The sequence below is a fragment of the Phascolarctos cinereus genome, unplaced genomic scaffold (genome assembly GCF_003287225.1).
Source record: "Phascolarctos cinereus isolate Bilbo 61053 unplaced genomic scaffold, phaCin_HiC Scaffold_2;HRSCAF=192, whole genome shotgun sequence".
NCBI classification, from domain to species: Eukaryota; Metazoa; Chordata; class Mammalia; order Diprotodontia; family Phascolarctidae; genus Phascolarctos; species Phascolarctos cinereus.
In genome coordinates this window covers 227053734-227069042 of record NW_027555625.1, presented here as the reverse complement: position 1 = coordinate 227069042, position 15309 = coordinate 227053734, and positions in this window count along the sequence as shown.

Here is a 15309-nt window from a genome sequence, read left to right as displayed (position 1 = left end):
AGTTTTGGAATTGGACTAATGCAAACTCCAGCTTGAAATCTATAGTCCTTTTCAGAGCCTCTAAAGTCATGAACTCTAAGAAGCATGGATCTTGGAACCTAGAGGGTTTTTTTTCCTATGAAGGGGACGTATATCATCTGTGTTTGTTTCTTTCTTCTCTTCCTGTTGGAGCAGGGCTCCAGTCTAGCTTTCCTGATTTCTTTGCATATTATTCCCTTCACACTCTATACTTGAGCCAAACTGTCTTCCTCAAACTAGTCAGTCCATCTCCTAACTCCATGCCCAAGAGCCATTCCCTTCTTCCCTTTGCCTCTTAGTCAGGCAAGAAACATCTATTAAGCACCTACTATGTGCCAGGCTCTGTGCTAAGTGTTAGGGAATCAAAAAAAAGTAAAAGACAATCCCACTCTCAAGTAGTTCATAGTCTGATTGGGGAGAGGGCATGTAAACAGCTAAGTACAAACAAGATATAAGACAGGATAAATTAGAGATAATAAGCCTGAGGAAGGCACTAGAATGAAGGGGATTAGGAAAGTCCTCCTCTACAAGGTGGGATTTTAGCTGGTATTTGAAGGAAGCCAGGGAGGGCAGGAGGCAGAAACAAGGAGGGAGAGTATTCTAGGAAAAGGAGATAGCCAAGGAAAATGCCCAGAGTCAGGAAGGAACTGTCTGTAGGGTGTAAGGTGTAAGAAGACTGGAAAGGTATAGGGGGATGGGGGATGAGTACATAAAGGGCTTTGAATGCCAAACAGAGGGTTTTGTAAATGATCCTGGAGGTGACAGCAAGTTGATTAAGTGGGATGGGGCAGGTGGGGGAGGTTACATCCATACTTCAGGAAAATCCCGTTGACAGCTGAATGGAAGATGGACTGGAGTGGGGAGACACCTAAGGCAGGGAGACCCACCAGCAAGCTTGTGGGCATGAAGTGAGGACAGACTGGACCAGAGTGGTGACATGTCAAAGGAGAGAATGAGACATATAAGAGATGGTATGCAGGTAAAATTGACAGGCCTTGGCAATAGAACTGACATGTGCTAGGAGAGGGGATGGATGGTGAGGGGGAGTAAGGAGTCAAAGATGACAGATAGGTTTCAAGCCTGGGTGACTGGGATGATGGTGGTGTAATAGGGAAATTTGGAAGGGAAGGACTTGAGGGGAAAGCCAGTGAGTTGTTTTGGACATGTTGAGTTTAATCTGTCTCCATGATGTTCAATTGGAGGTGTCTGAAAGGCAGTTGAAAAGCGAGACTGGAGGTCAGCAGAGAGATCGAAGCAGGAAAGGTCAATTTGTCAATCCTCAGCATGGAGATGGTAATTCAATCCAAGGGAGGTGATGAGGTCACCAAGTGAAATAATATAGAAGATGAAGAGAAGAGGTCCCAGGACAGAGCTCTGTGGGACACCCATAATTGCAATCATTACCCACCTTCAAGGATCAACTCATACATTAGCACCATAGGAATCCTTTCCTGAGTCTCCCTCCACCCCCTAAAGGTTGCTAATGTTCTTTCCCTGCTCCTCCAACTGACCTGTTTATACTTCTTTCTTTTTAAATGTTTTGATTGCTGTTAATTTATTTTATAAATGTCTTGTAATTTCCCAGTGGTTTTTTTTAAAGTGGTGATTGGATTAGAATGGATTCATGAGCTGCTGTGACCTTTAAAATTTATCTGTACATGACCAACCTTCTGGTGATGAACTCCCTGGATTTAGAATGGTTGGTCCTTAATGTTCAGCCCCACAATCCATCACCAGGCTAAAGCCCTTTTATCTTGGCAGAACCTGCCAGGGCTTATGTTCTGCTGGCATAGCCTTTGAGAGCACAACCTCCCCAGCTGGTGGAGTATCTAATGGAGTCGAACTAATATTTACAATGTATGCTATAGAGAGCACAATTTGATGCTTATCAAAAGAAAGTAGTATTTTTTGTTCACTCATTTTCTGTCATGTCTGACTCTTCATGACCCCATTTGGAGTTTTCTTGGTGAGATACTTGAGAGGTTTGCCATTTCCTTCTCCAGCTCATTATTTTACAGATGGGGAAACTGAGGCAAACTGGGTTAAATGATTTGCTGAGGGTCACACAGCTAATCAGTGTCTGAGGCACGATGTGAACTCAGGAAAAGGAGTCTTCCTGCCTCCAGGTCTGGCACTCTATCCACCATGCCACCTAATTGCCCACCCCAACCATGCTCCATAGCCTAGGAAGCTGCTTGCACTATCTTCTACTACTACAGGCAGTGAGGTGGTGCAGTGGGTAGAACTCTGGGCCTGGAGTCAGACCTGAGTTCAACTCTGGCCTCAGATACTTCCTACCTGGGTGACCTTGGGCAAGTCACTTAACCTCTGTCTGCCTCAGTTTCCTCAACTGTACAATGGGGATAATAGCACCTACCTCCTAGAGTTGTTGTGAGAATCAAATGAGATAATATTTGTAAAGTGCTTAGCACAGTGCCTGACAGATAGTAGGTGCTTAACAAATGTTTATTCCCTTCCCTACTCCTAGTTTTGCTTCTGGTCTTAGGTCAGCCTTCTCAAAGACACCAGAAATGATTAATATTAGGGGTGAGGACATAGGTCATACATCTGGATCTGGAAAGGATTTCAGAGGTTACTGGCTTTCTCATTTTATACCTGAGAAAAATGAAGCTCAAAGTGACTCGTCCAATATCACAAAGATAGTAGCAGAGCTCAGGCCGTCTGACTACAGATTTAGGGTTCTCTCCATTGTACCATGTAGCTTCTCTACATATCTGGGTAAAAACCCAGTTTGCAATTCCAGGTGGATGGAGTAAAAAAAAATCCAACTTTATTGATAAATCTTACCTAGAGGTTATATATTCACATCTGCACAGTTATTCATTCACAAAACAACAACAACAAACAAAATAAAACAAACTACTTCCTGATCCGGAAGATGAAGAGACTGAGACTGTGAACATGAAATTACTTGTTCAATCTCACAGATAGTATCAGAGATAGAATGTGAACTCGGGCCTCTGATTACAAGGAAGGTGTGCTTTCTACCACATGAATCTGTCCTGTTCAGACTCCCAAAGGTCAGGGACTGGGCCTTAGAAGCAAAGCTTCAGAGAGAATCATAGATTTAGAACTCGAAGGGACTTTAGAAGCCATTGAGTCCAACATCTTTGTTTTTCAGATGAGGAAACCGAGGGATAGGAAAGTTAAATGAATTGACCAAAGTCTCACAGCTAGTAAATATAAATACAAATATAAATATTTGAGGTGGTATTTGAACCTAGGCCTTATTGAATCTAAGTCTAGTTTCTTAGCTACTGAGTACAAGTATCTCCTTCAGCACCTTCAGAATAGGTGCTTGGCAAATTTCCTCACCTATAAAATGAGGGGTTTGGAACACTCACTCCTACTCCTACTCTTACCACCACCAGCACCATTACTACTACTACTCTTACTCCTCCTCCTCCACCTCCTCCTCCTCCTCCTACTACTACCACCACCACCACCACTACTACTCTTACTACTACTGCTACTCCCACCACCACTACCACTACTATTACTACTCTTAACTACTACCACCACCTCTACTACTACTCTTACTACTACTGCTACTCTCACCACCACCACCACTTATTACTACTTTTACTACTACTACTACTACTCCCATCACCACCACCACAACCACCGTCACTACTACTACTACACTTACTACTACTCCTATGACCACCACTACTACTCCTACTCCCACCACCACCACCACCACCACCACTACTACTACTCTTCTTACTACTACTACCACACTACTACCACCATTCCTCCTCCTCTTCCTACTACTACTACTGTCACCTCCACCACTGCTACTATAACTACTACTACCACCACCACTATTTCCATTAGTACTGCTACCACTACTACCACTACCACCACCACCAATGGTAGTAGGAATAATAGTAGTAAGAGGAGTAGGAGTAGAGGAATAGTGATGGTGGTAGTAGTAGTGGTGGTGGTAGTAGTAGTAGTATCAGTATCTTTCTTGGGAGAAGCCTATTTTCTCTGCTGTTCTCCCTCTTCCTACTCAGACCCATGCAGGTTCCCTGGATCACAGGGAAGATACAGGCTTTACCAATTGACCAAGATCAGAAAGGTGGCCTTCAATTCACTTGCCCTGGCAGGCTTTGAAAAGAGTTGCTCTTTGGGTCACTTATGGCCCTGCCAGCTCTTCCCCAGGGGGAGCGATATAAGGGAGGTAGAAGGGGTGGGGGTGGGGCCTAGGAGTGTAAAGATATGCCAGAACTCAGGAGACTAAAGCTATGGGTCTTTTGATCTTTTGGGCAGAGAAAATCCTATAAATAGTTCCCTGTGTGAACAAAAGACATTCCCTGTATAAGAGAGAGAAAGGTCAAGACTCCCCTGGAGCTGGGCAGCTTCCAATAAACCCTTGGGGCCATAGACCCCTAACTCCCAAAGCTCTTTCCTTGTTCCCACCCAGGGAGACCCCCCACAGAAGGTCAGAGCTGCAGTCCCATTATAGCTCCAGGAAAAAAAAAAGAAGCCAGAACAAGGCTTGGAAGTTGAAAGGTCTTTCCAGGCAGCCCCTCTGGCTATCGCTGCTTCCCTTGGGTTCTTTCAACAGAGCTGTTGTGTTTTGTTACTAGTTGTTTCTGCCCATCAGATCCTTGTGTTTTGGATTATTCCTCCCACCCCTCTGCCCCAGATGCATGAGCTTGCATTTTTTCAAGATGAATCTCATCATGTTATTTCCTGCCCACATTTCTAACTTCTTGTGGTCCCTCCAGAACATTCCCCTGTCCTCACAGGCATTTAGGAAGCCTCTCAGGGTAGAGTCTTATGAAAATACTGTTTAATCCTCACGTCCTGGCTCTTAATGAGGACCCTGGAGAAGACGGGGCCTAACCCTGACCCTTGGAGCATCCAGCTCTTCTCCTGGCAGAATTGAAGCAGACCACTCTATTTCCTAGTTGCTAGGCCACGTAACCTTGGCTGGTCCCAGCCAAAGTAAAGGACTGTCTGTCAGTAACATTTCGGCAGAGCCTGATTCCAAATGACCGACGCAGAACATCTGGGCAGCATTCCCTCCCTGCCACAGGCTCCCTAGTTATAAGACAGAGTTCCTGAAAATAGCCACGCCTTTTCAGTCTAGGCTTCTGCTTCTGGCTGGGGTGAGGGGTGGAGGTGGGGGGTCTCCCAGCTAGCCTAGAAATATGAATGTTTCTTTTTCCCAGTTGCCTGGTCTAGTCCACCGCACTTGAAGTGCCTCCAAGAAATGTGCTACAGTAGAAAGATAACTGCTCTGGGAATTGGGAAATGAGGAAGGCTGTGTAGTGGAAAAAGCATGGGACAAGACTTGGAGGACCTGGCTTCACATTTTGGTTCTGCTGCTTATGCACCGAGTGACCTTGAACAAGACTTAAGCTCTCTGGGCTTCAGTTTCTTCATCTGTAAAATGGTCACCTCTGAAGATGATCCTGGTGCTGACAGTCTAGAGTTGATGTCCTTTCAACTCCTCCTTTCAGAGGTACTACCCAACCAGCTCTATTCTAACACTCCCAGCTTCCCCTGGCTCTTTCTTGAAAACCTTGAGTCCTTATTCCAGCCTGTGGCTCCCCCTGAGGCTGAGCTGTACTGTTTGATGGGCAAGGGAGTGAAAACTTCCCCAATTCACTGTATCTTGCTGGATTCAGACCATGCTTCACGTTGCATCTAGCCATCCACCACGAAACCAGGGCCTGCCTGGGCATCTTGCCATCTGCCTTATAGTGTGCCCTGCTGTCCTCTTCCCCCATCACCCCAAACTACTACTACTATTGAAAAGGCCAAAGCTACCAACTTTCTCGTGTCTCCAGTCATAATCCCTGTGACCACGAAGATCCAAATTTCCTTCCCCTAGGTTCCGTTCCTTTATCTGTGTTGTATCTCCCAATTAGAATGAGATTTCTTTGAGAGGAAGGACTGTCTTATCTTTGCATGTGGCTCCCTAGGGTTTAGTGTTATGTGTGTGTATGTGTGTGTGTTCAGTTGTTTCAGTCATGTCTGACTCTTTGTGGCCCCACTTGGAGTTTTCTTGGCAAAGATACTAGATGGTTTGCCATTTTCTTCTCCAGCTTATTATACAAGACAAACAAGGTAAAGTCCGGGTCACACAGCCAGTAAGTGTCTGAGGCCAGATTTGAACCCACAAAGATAGTCTTTCTGACTCTAACCCTGATACTCTATCTACTGTACTACCTAGCTGCCCAGGGTCTAGATTAGTAGATACTTAATGAATTCTTGTTCATTCATTAATGATAAAAAAGAAGGCTTGGTAAGGCTTTGCTGGTCTAGGCAGATAATATTAACTTTGCTTTATTTCCAAACATGGTTGCTGCATTTCTAGAGGGTTCTGATATTCATCTTTTTGTTTCCCATACCCAATCAATCTGCCCTGGGTCTCAGTTTCTTCATTAGTAAAATGGGAACGATAACTGTCTCCATAGGATGTTTTGAGAATTCATTAACTTCTAGAAAGCAGTGGGCAAAACTCTCCCAGACTAGAAAGTGGCATTTGAACAAATAGGTTTTTCCTCTTGGGCTGGACCTCTTCTCTTCTCAGAATACTCTTTCTCTCTCTCTCTCTCCCTCTCTCTCTCTCTCTCTCTCTCTCTCTCTCTCTCTCTCTCTCTCTCTCTCTCTGTCTCTCTCTCTCTCTCTCTGTCTCTCTCTCCTCTCTCTCTCTCCAACTCTTATGCCTTCAGTTATCACCTCTCAGCAGATGACTCCCCAATCTATATATTCAGACTGAACTGAAATCACACACCACTAACTACTTGTTCAGCATTTCTATCTGGATATCCTGTTAGCATCTCAAGCTAACATATCCAAAATGGAATTGATTATCTTTGCCTGCCCAATACCCCATCTTTCAGACTTCCCTATTTCTCTTGGTGTCACCACCATTTTTCTCAGGCCCCTAACCTAGGTGTCATTCCCTCTCACTCCACCCGCATATTCAATCAGTTGCCAAGCCTTATCGGTTCTACTTCTACAACCTCTATTCCATCTGTTTCTTCATCTCTATTCATTTAATCACCAATTTAGATCACTGGATTACCTCTCACACGGACTATTATAATAGTCTTATTCAAATCAATAAGGATTTACTAACCAACCTCCTATTATATGTCAGACACTGAACTAGACACTGAAGGTACTAAGACAAAAGTGAAATAGTCCCTGCCCTCAAGAAGCTTATGTTCTAATGGGGAGTTTATTTTTATGTACACAGATAGGTAAAGACAATAGATTGGTAGATAGATTGACAGATAGGTATACAAATATATATGTATATATGTATATGTGTGTGTATGTGTGTATGCAATACAAAAAAGTAATTTGGAGGAGGTGGAATACTAGCACCTGGAATAATCAGAAAAGGCATCTAACAGCAGATGTCGCTTAAGTTGAGTCTTAAAGGGAATGGGGGAGGGTCAAGCCAAGATGGCAGAGAAAAGGCAGCAGCTTTCCTGAGCTCTCCCCAACCCACCCCAACACCTTTAAATAAAGCCATAAAACAATTCCTGGAGCACCAGAACCCCCAAAAGGACAGGGTGAAAAAATTTTCCAGCCAAAGACAACTTAGAAGGTCAGCAGGAAAGGTCTATTGCACCTGGGTGAGAGTGGAGCACAGTCCAGCCCCAGCAAACCAGGAGCGGCTGCTTCCAGAGCTCTATATGGGAAGATGATACTTGTAACTCACAAGAACTTTCTCATAATTAGGGCAATTAGAAGGAGTACGTATAGACAGAGGGTTCAGGTGTGAGTTGAATATGAAGGGATGACATCTAAAAAAATAAAATTAAGGGGTGAGAAAGGAATGTACTGGGAGAAATAGAAAGGGAGAGGTAGAATGGGGTAAATTATCTCACATAAAAGAGGCAAGGCTCTTTTATGGAGGGGAGAAGGGGAGGGGAGGGGGAATGAATGAATCTTATTCTCATTAGAATTGGCTCAGAGAGGGAACAGCATACACACTCAACTGGGTGCAAAAAAAGTATCTTACCTTACAGGAAAATAGGAAGGGAAGGGCATAAGAGAAGGATGGGAGGGGTGATAGAAGGGAGGGCAGATTGGGAGAGGGGGTAGTCAAAAGCAAAACACTTTTGAGGAAGGACAGGGTGAAAGGAGAGAGAGAGAGAGAATAGAATAAACAGAAGGGCAAATAGGTTGGAGGGAAATACAGTTAGCAACAGTAACAATGAAAAAAAATTTTGAAACAAGTTTCTCTGATAAAGGCCTCATTTCTAAAACATATAGAGAACTGAGTCAAATATATAAAACTAAGAGCCATTCTCCAACTGATAAATGATCAAAAGATGTGAATAGTTTTCAGATGAAGTAATCAAAGCTATCTATAGCCATATGAAAAAATGTTCTAACTCACTATTGATTGGAGAAATGTGAATTAAAATAATTCTGAGGTACTACCTCATACCTATTAGATTGGCTAATAGGGCAGAAAAGGAAAATGACAAATGTTGGAGGGGATGTGGGGAAAATGAGACATTAGTGCACTGTTGGTGGAGTTGTAAGCTTATTCAACCATTCTGTAGAGCAATTTGGAACAATGCCCAAAGGCCTACAAACTATGCATACCCTTTGATCTAGTAATAACACTATTAGGTCTGTATCACAAAAGAGATTAAAAAAAGGAAAAGGACCTTTACGTGCAAAAATATTTATAGCAGCTCTTTTCTGGTGGCAAAGAATTAGAAATTGAGAGGATACCCATCAATTGGGGAATGATTGAACAAACTGTGTCCTATCATTATGATGGAATACTATCGTGCTATAAGAAATGACAAACAGGATGCTCTCAGAAAAACCTGGAAAGATTTACACAAGCTGACATAAAGTGAAATGTATTGTGTACAAAGTAACAGCAATATTGTGAGATTAACAACTGTGAATGACAGCCATTCTCAGCAATACAATGATCCAAGACAACTCTGAAGGACTCATGATGAAAAATAGTATCTATCCCCAGAAAAAGAATTGATGATATCTGAATGCTGATTGAAGTATACTTTCTTTTAGCTTTATTTTTCTTGAGGTTTTTTTTTTTGCCCTATGTTTTCTTTCACAACATAATATGGAAATGTTTTGCATGACTACACATGTATAACCTATATCAAATTGCTTGCCCTCTCAATGAGGGGGTGGTTAGGAGGAAAGGAGAGAATTTGGAACTCAGAGTTTTAAAAGATGAATATTAAAAATTGTTTCCCCATGATGCTGGGGAAAAATAAAATATTAAATAAAAAATACATTAAAAAGATGGCAGAAAAAAGAGTAAAATAAAAAAAGGGAGCCAGAGATTCCAAGGGCAGGGATAAAGAGAGAGAATATTCAGGTATGGTGGACAGTCTGTGGAAAAGCATGGAGTCAGAAGATTGTCTTATGTAAGGAACAGGAAGTTTGCCAGTTTGAACATACCACAGAGTAGATTAAGGGGAGTAATGTGCAATAATATTGTAAAGATAGACTGGAGCCAGATAATAGAGGGCTTTAAATGTCAGACAGAGGAGTCTGTGTTTGATCCTAGAAGCAATAAGGAATGACTGAAGCTTCCTCAACTGGGGCATTACATGGTGATACAATGCCAGTTTGGCAGGTATCTAGAAGATGAACTGAAGAGGGTAGAAACAGGAGGCAAAGAGATGTCATTAGGAATTTATTGCAAGGGATCTACGTGAGAGGGGATGAGGACCTGAATGAGGTGGTTTCCAAGAGAGCAGAGAGAAGGTAACAGATTCAAGAGACGTTATAAAGATACGATCAACAAGGCTTAGCAACTGGGACTGATATTTGGAGTTAAAGAGAGTAAAGAGACAAATATGAATTGGAGGTCACAAAGCAGGGTTGCTGGAAGAATGGCAATGCCCTCCACGGAAATAAGAATTTTAGGAAAAGGGATAAGTTTGGGGAGAAAAAGCATGATTTCTGTTTTGAACATGTTGAATTTGAGAGACCTTTGGGATTTCCATATCGAGATAACAGGCAGCTGGTAATGTGGGACTGAAGTTCAGGAGACAGGCTAAGATCAGATATTAATCTTGGAATCATCTATACATAGATGATATTTCAATGCATGGGTGCTAATGAGATCCCAAAGAGAGTAGGAAACCCAGGAAAGAATTCTGGGGTACTCCCAATGCATAAGGTGTGGAACCACAGGCTGGCATAGAGCCATGGGATGAGTAGGTCATGAGGGAAGGGGGAAGAACCAGTGAGAATGACCTCTTCAGGTGTTCTAGCACACCTGGCCAATGCTCCATAGAGGACTGTGGGTGGGAGATAGATAATGACCCTGCAAAGAAGAATTGGTTAAGCAGGTAGGAAGAGAACCAAGACAGAGGAGTAACAAAAAACCAGACTAGAGAAGGTATCCAGAAGGAAGAAGTAGCCAACTGTGGTAAACGATACAGATCTAGGCAGCTATGTCATGACTTGGGCAAGTCATTTAACCTCTTGGTCTCAGTTTCTTCATCTGTAAAATGGGGACAATAACACCATTCTAACAGGGTTGTTGTGAGAATCAAATGAGACAATAGATGTTATCTCTGCAAAACTTAATGTGCTATATAAATTCTAGTTATTTTTATTAGCTCTGATTTCCTTTTCTCATTCTTCTTCCTTTTTTGATGACCTGCAGCATTTCACATTGTTGGTCACCTTCTCCTGGTACTCTCTGATCTCTAGGTTTTTGTGATACTGGTCTCTCTTGGTTTTTCTCCTTCTTATGCAACATCTCCTCAGGCTCCATTGTTTGATCTTCTTCTATGTCATACCTACTAACCATGGCTGTTTCTTTAACTGTGGTTGGCTAATTGATAATCAAAAAGGAGCATACCAGATGGGGGCTTATAAGCAACAATATTATAAAAATCTCAACTTCCCAGAGTTGCCCCTAGAACTCTAAGGGGAACAATAATTAACTTCCCTTTGGGGACTCAACCTTCCAGTGTTGTCCTTGGGTGGTAATTGGGAAAGTAGGCCTGGAGAGGATTCCCAAATGCAGAGTTTTCTTTTCTCTCCATGCTATCTTGATTGATAATCTCAGCAGTTCCTATAGGTTCAATTATAATTTCTATGTATCTGGGTCCTATATTTATATATTTGTCCCCCATCCCCCTCCTCAGCTCTAGTCCCTCTAATATGCCAATTGCATATTAGACAGCCCTAAATCAAAATGTCTGAAACAGGACTCATCTTTTATCCCAAGCCCTCCCTTTGTCCAAACATCCCTATTAGGTCACCACCATTCTCACAGTCACTCAGGTTTACAACCTTGATGTCATCCTTAACTCCTCATTCTCACTCTCCTCACATAACCGATCTGTTGCTAAATCTTATTATTCTTCCTATTTTCACAGCATCTCTCAAATATATCCCCATCTCTCCTCTCCCATAGTCACCATTCTCGTTCAGGCCCTTATCACCTCTTATTTTGACTAATGTAATAGTGCTCTTCCTAGTTTCTGCCTTGTCTCTTCACCAGCCAACACATCCTGTTTTCAGCTGCCGAAGTGATTTTCCTAAAGCTTAGACCTGACCAAGTCATACATGCCCCATTCAGTAAACTCCAATGGTTACCTATTGCCTCTGGGATCCAATACAAAATCCTCTTTTTGCTTTTAATGCCCTTTCAAACCTGGCCCCCTTCCTACCTTTCCAGGCCTCTTATACTTTATGACTCTTCCACTACAATTCAGTTACACTGGCCTGCCTCATTTACCTTGCACAAGGTAAGTGCATTTTCTATCTTTGTACCAGCTGTTCCCATGTCTGGAATGCTCTCCCTCACCTCTGCCTCTTAGATTCCCTAACTTTCTTCAAGAAGTTAACCCAAATACAACCATCTACACAAGGTCTTTCCTGGCATCCTCAGCTAGTAGAGCTTTCCTTCAATCCACTCTTATTGGTCTTATATGTACCTAGTTATTTACATTTTCCCCTTTATCCCCAATTAGAATGTAAGCTCCTTGAGAGTAGGGGCTGTTTTTGCCTTTCTTTGTATCCTCAGCACTTGGCACAGTGGCTGGCATATAGGAAACATTTAATAGCTCCTTGTTGACTATGAGAGAAATCAAGAAAGATGAGGACTGAGAAAATGCCGTTTATCAGTAAAGAGATATAATTCAGGACCTTGGAAAGAGCAGTTTTGCTTAGTGGTGGGAACAGAAACCAGATTTTAAGGGGTAGGAGGTGAGAAAGTGGAGGCAGTGACTGTTGACAGCTTTTTCCCAGGAGTTTGGCTATGAATGGGAGGAGAGATATAGGAGAATAGCCTGAAGGGATGGTAAGGATTGTGGGAAGGGGTTTGTTTTAAGAATGAGGAGATCTGAGTATATTTGTAAGTAGCCAAGAAGGAACCAATGGATAGGGAGAGGTAAAAAATTAGGGAGGGTGGTGGAGATAATGAAAGAAATAAGCTCCTGTAGAACTGAGGAGGAGAATGAGATCAAAGGTGGAGGGTAGTTTTTGCACTGACAAGAAGGGCCATGTAGTCTTTGGAGGATGGAGCAAAGGAAGATAGAATGAGGGATGATGTTAAATGGATTTGGACTGTGTAATTAGTGAAGAGTAAGAGATCCCCATTGCTGTCCCCAATTTTTTCAGAGGTGGGGTTCCCTTCTGAGAGGGAAAATGAAAGTGGTAATGTGGCTGGAGAAGTCAAAGAGAATGTTTGGAAGAGCTGCAAAGAGGAGGTCTTGGGATTTCCCTTCCTCCTATTAAACGCACACACTTACACACACACACACACACACACACACACAACTGTTTTTATATAGTGTCAGCATAGTCTAACATGTAGAGAGCTGGGCTTACAGCCAGGAAAATCTGGGTTCAAAACCTGCTATTGCTACTTCCTAGCTGTGACCCTGGGCTAGTCATTCAGCCCTCTATCATATATGCTACTCCAAAGTTTTGTTTATAATCTTAAACAAGACAAAAAGCATAGTATGTATCAATAACATCATTATCATTATTTTCATTTACATCTTTACTATCATCACAGCCCTCATTGACTTCACCCATTGTCACCATCATCAGTATTTTGTTTAAATATCTACATCTATTTGATTTTAAGATGCTAGGAGAATTAAAGGGAAAGGCTATGATTGGGTAGTGGATAGTGCACTGGGTTGGGAATTAGGAGGACCTGAGTTCAAATCCAGCCCCAGACACTTACTAGCTGTGTAACCCTGTGCAAATCATTTAACCCTGTTTGCCTTGGTTTTCTCATCTGTAAAATAAGCTAGAGAAGGAAATGGCAAACTGCTCCTATATCTTTGCCAAGAAAACCCCAAATGGAGTCACCTAGCGCTGGACATGACTAAACAACAACAAAGCTATGGGGCTCTGTTCTTGGCCCCATTCTGCTCAGTGGATTTTAAAAAGTTTTATTTGTTTTTAGATCATAGTCATTTCTGGAAATATCTCCCTCCTCCTCCACAAGTTGAACTTTGCCTTGCAACAAAGAAAAACAGCTAAGTAAAAATAATAGTGACGAATTCTGACAATGTGTGCAACATTCTGGTCCCACAGTCCCCCTCCACTCCTACCAAGAGGAAGGGGGTATGTTTCATCATCTATTCCAGGGTCAAGATGGGTTATTATAGAACTTGATTTTTGCACTCATTTCTTTATTTTTAATTTCTTTATTAATTTATCTACCTATTTATGCATTTATGCTGTTTATTTATGTGTTTGTTCATTCATTTATTTAAGACTGGGCTTCCTTATCTCATCCAGACTGGAAATGGAGGGGCTGCTACAGGCCTGGTCCCACTTTGATCAGCTTTGACCTGTTCCATTTCTGACCTGGACAAGTTCTCCCCTCCTTAGGCAAACTGTCAGCCCCTCAGCTGCCATGGGCTCACTGTATCAATGCTTGATTTAGTGCAGGCACCTAAGCAGCATAGTCCACTGTTATCCGTAACTCCCCTACTCAGAGATCTCCAGTTAACATAACCCACAAGTGCTCACCCAGCTTCTGCTATAAAACCTCCAAGATTATGGGAGCTGAATCTAACACAGTAGATTTCAATTAGGATAAATGAAAAATCCTGAAGTTAAAAACAAAAACAAAAATCAAATGTGCAAAGACAGAACGATGAAGGTATGCTTTGATAGTTTATGTGAAACGGGTCTGGGGGTTTTAGTGAACTACGAGCTCAATGTGTGTGATAAAGCAGCTAAAAACAGCTAGAGCGATCTTTGGCCACGTTAAGAGAAATGTATGGTGTCCAGACCAGGAAGGTGGTAGTTCTGTTTTACTCTGCCCTGATTAGGTCACATCTAGAGAACTGTGTTCAATTCAGTTTAGAAAGGACAATGCCAAGTTAAAGTCTGACCAGAGGAGGGCAGAGAAAGCCATATGAGGATTCAAAGGAAGATCTGGGAATGTTTAGCCTGGAAAAGAGAAGACTGTAGGAGGAGGAAGAGAGGGGAGGAAGTTTGGGGCATGACATCTATCTTCAAGTATTTTAAGGGTTATAATGTGGAAGAGAAACTATATAGGTACCTCGAATCAGGAAGACCTGAGTTCAAAGGCAGCCTCAGACACATAACCAGTTGTGTAACCCTGGGCAAGTCATGTAATCTCAGTTTTCTCAACTGTAAAATGGAGATAATAATAGCTCCTCCTTCCCAGGGTCAAATGATATAATATTTGTGAAGTGCTTTTCAAACCGTCAAGAACCAATGAAATGCTAGCCGTTCTTCTGACTTATCCAGCTTGGCCCCAGAGGGCAAAACTAAGCATACAGGTAATAGATGAAATTGTAGAGGCAGATTTTGGCCTAAGATAAGGAAACTTTTCCTGAAGACCAGAAGTGTCTCAGAGTAGAAAGGGCTGCCTCAAGAGAAAGTGAGATGGTCTTTACAGGAAGTCTTCAGGTGCAGATCGGTTAAAGACTGATTAAACACTTAGAGAAAGTTGTTGAGGACATTTCAGCTGAAGGTTGGTTTGCCCTGTGAAGTCCCCTCCAATTCTGAAAGGCTATAGTTCTATGATAAGAAGACAGGTCCCTGACCTAATGTAGTTTACATTCATGCCTGGAAAATATGTAAATATATAAAAAAAATGCATAAACCAGCCCATGATTCATTGCAGTTGAAGGGTAGAGTATGCCAGGGTGGGGGGAGGGAGCATGTGATTGGGACTGGGTGGAGGAGGATTGAGAGCCAAGCCTGGAAGTAGAAAAGAGGGGGAGGGCAGCAGAGCTAAGGGACCAGGATAGGCAGGGCCAGTAGCTTGTCCAAAAATTC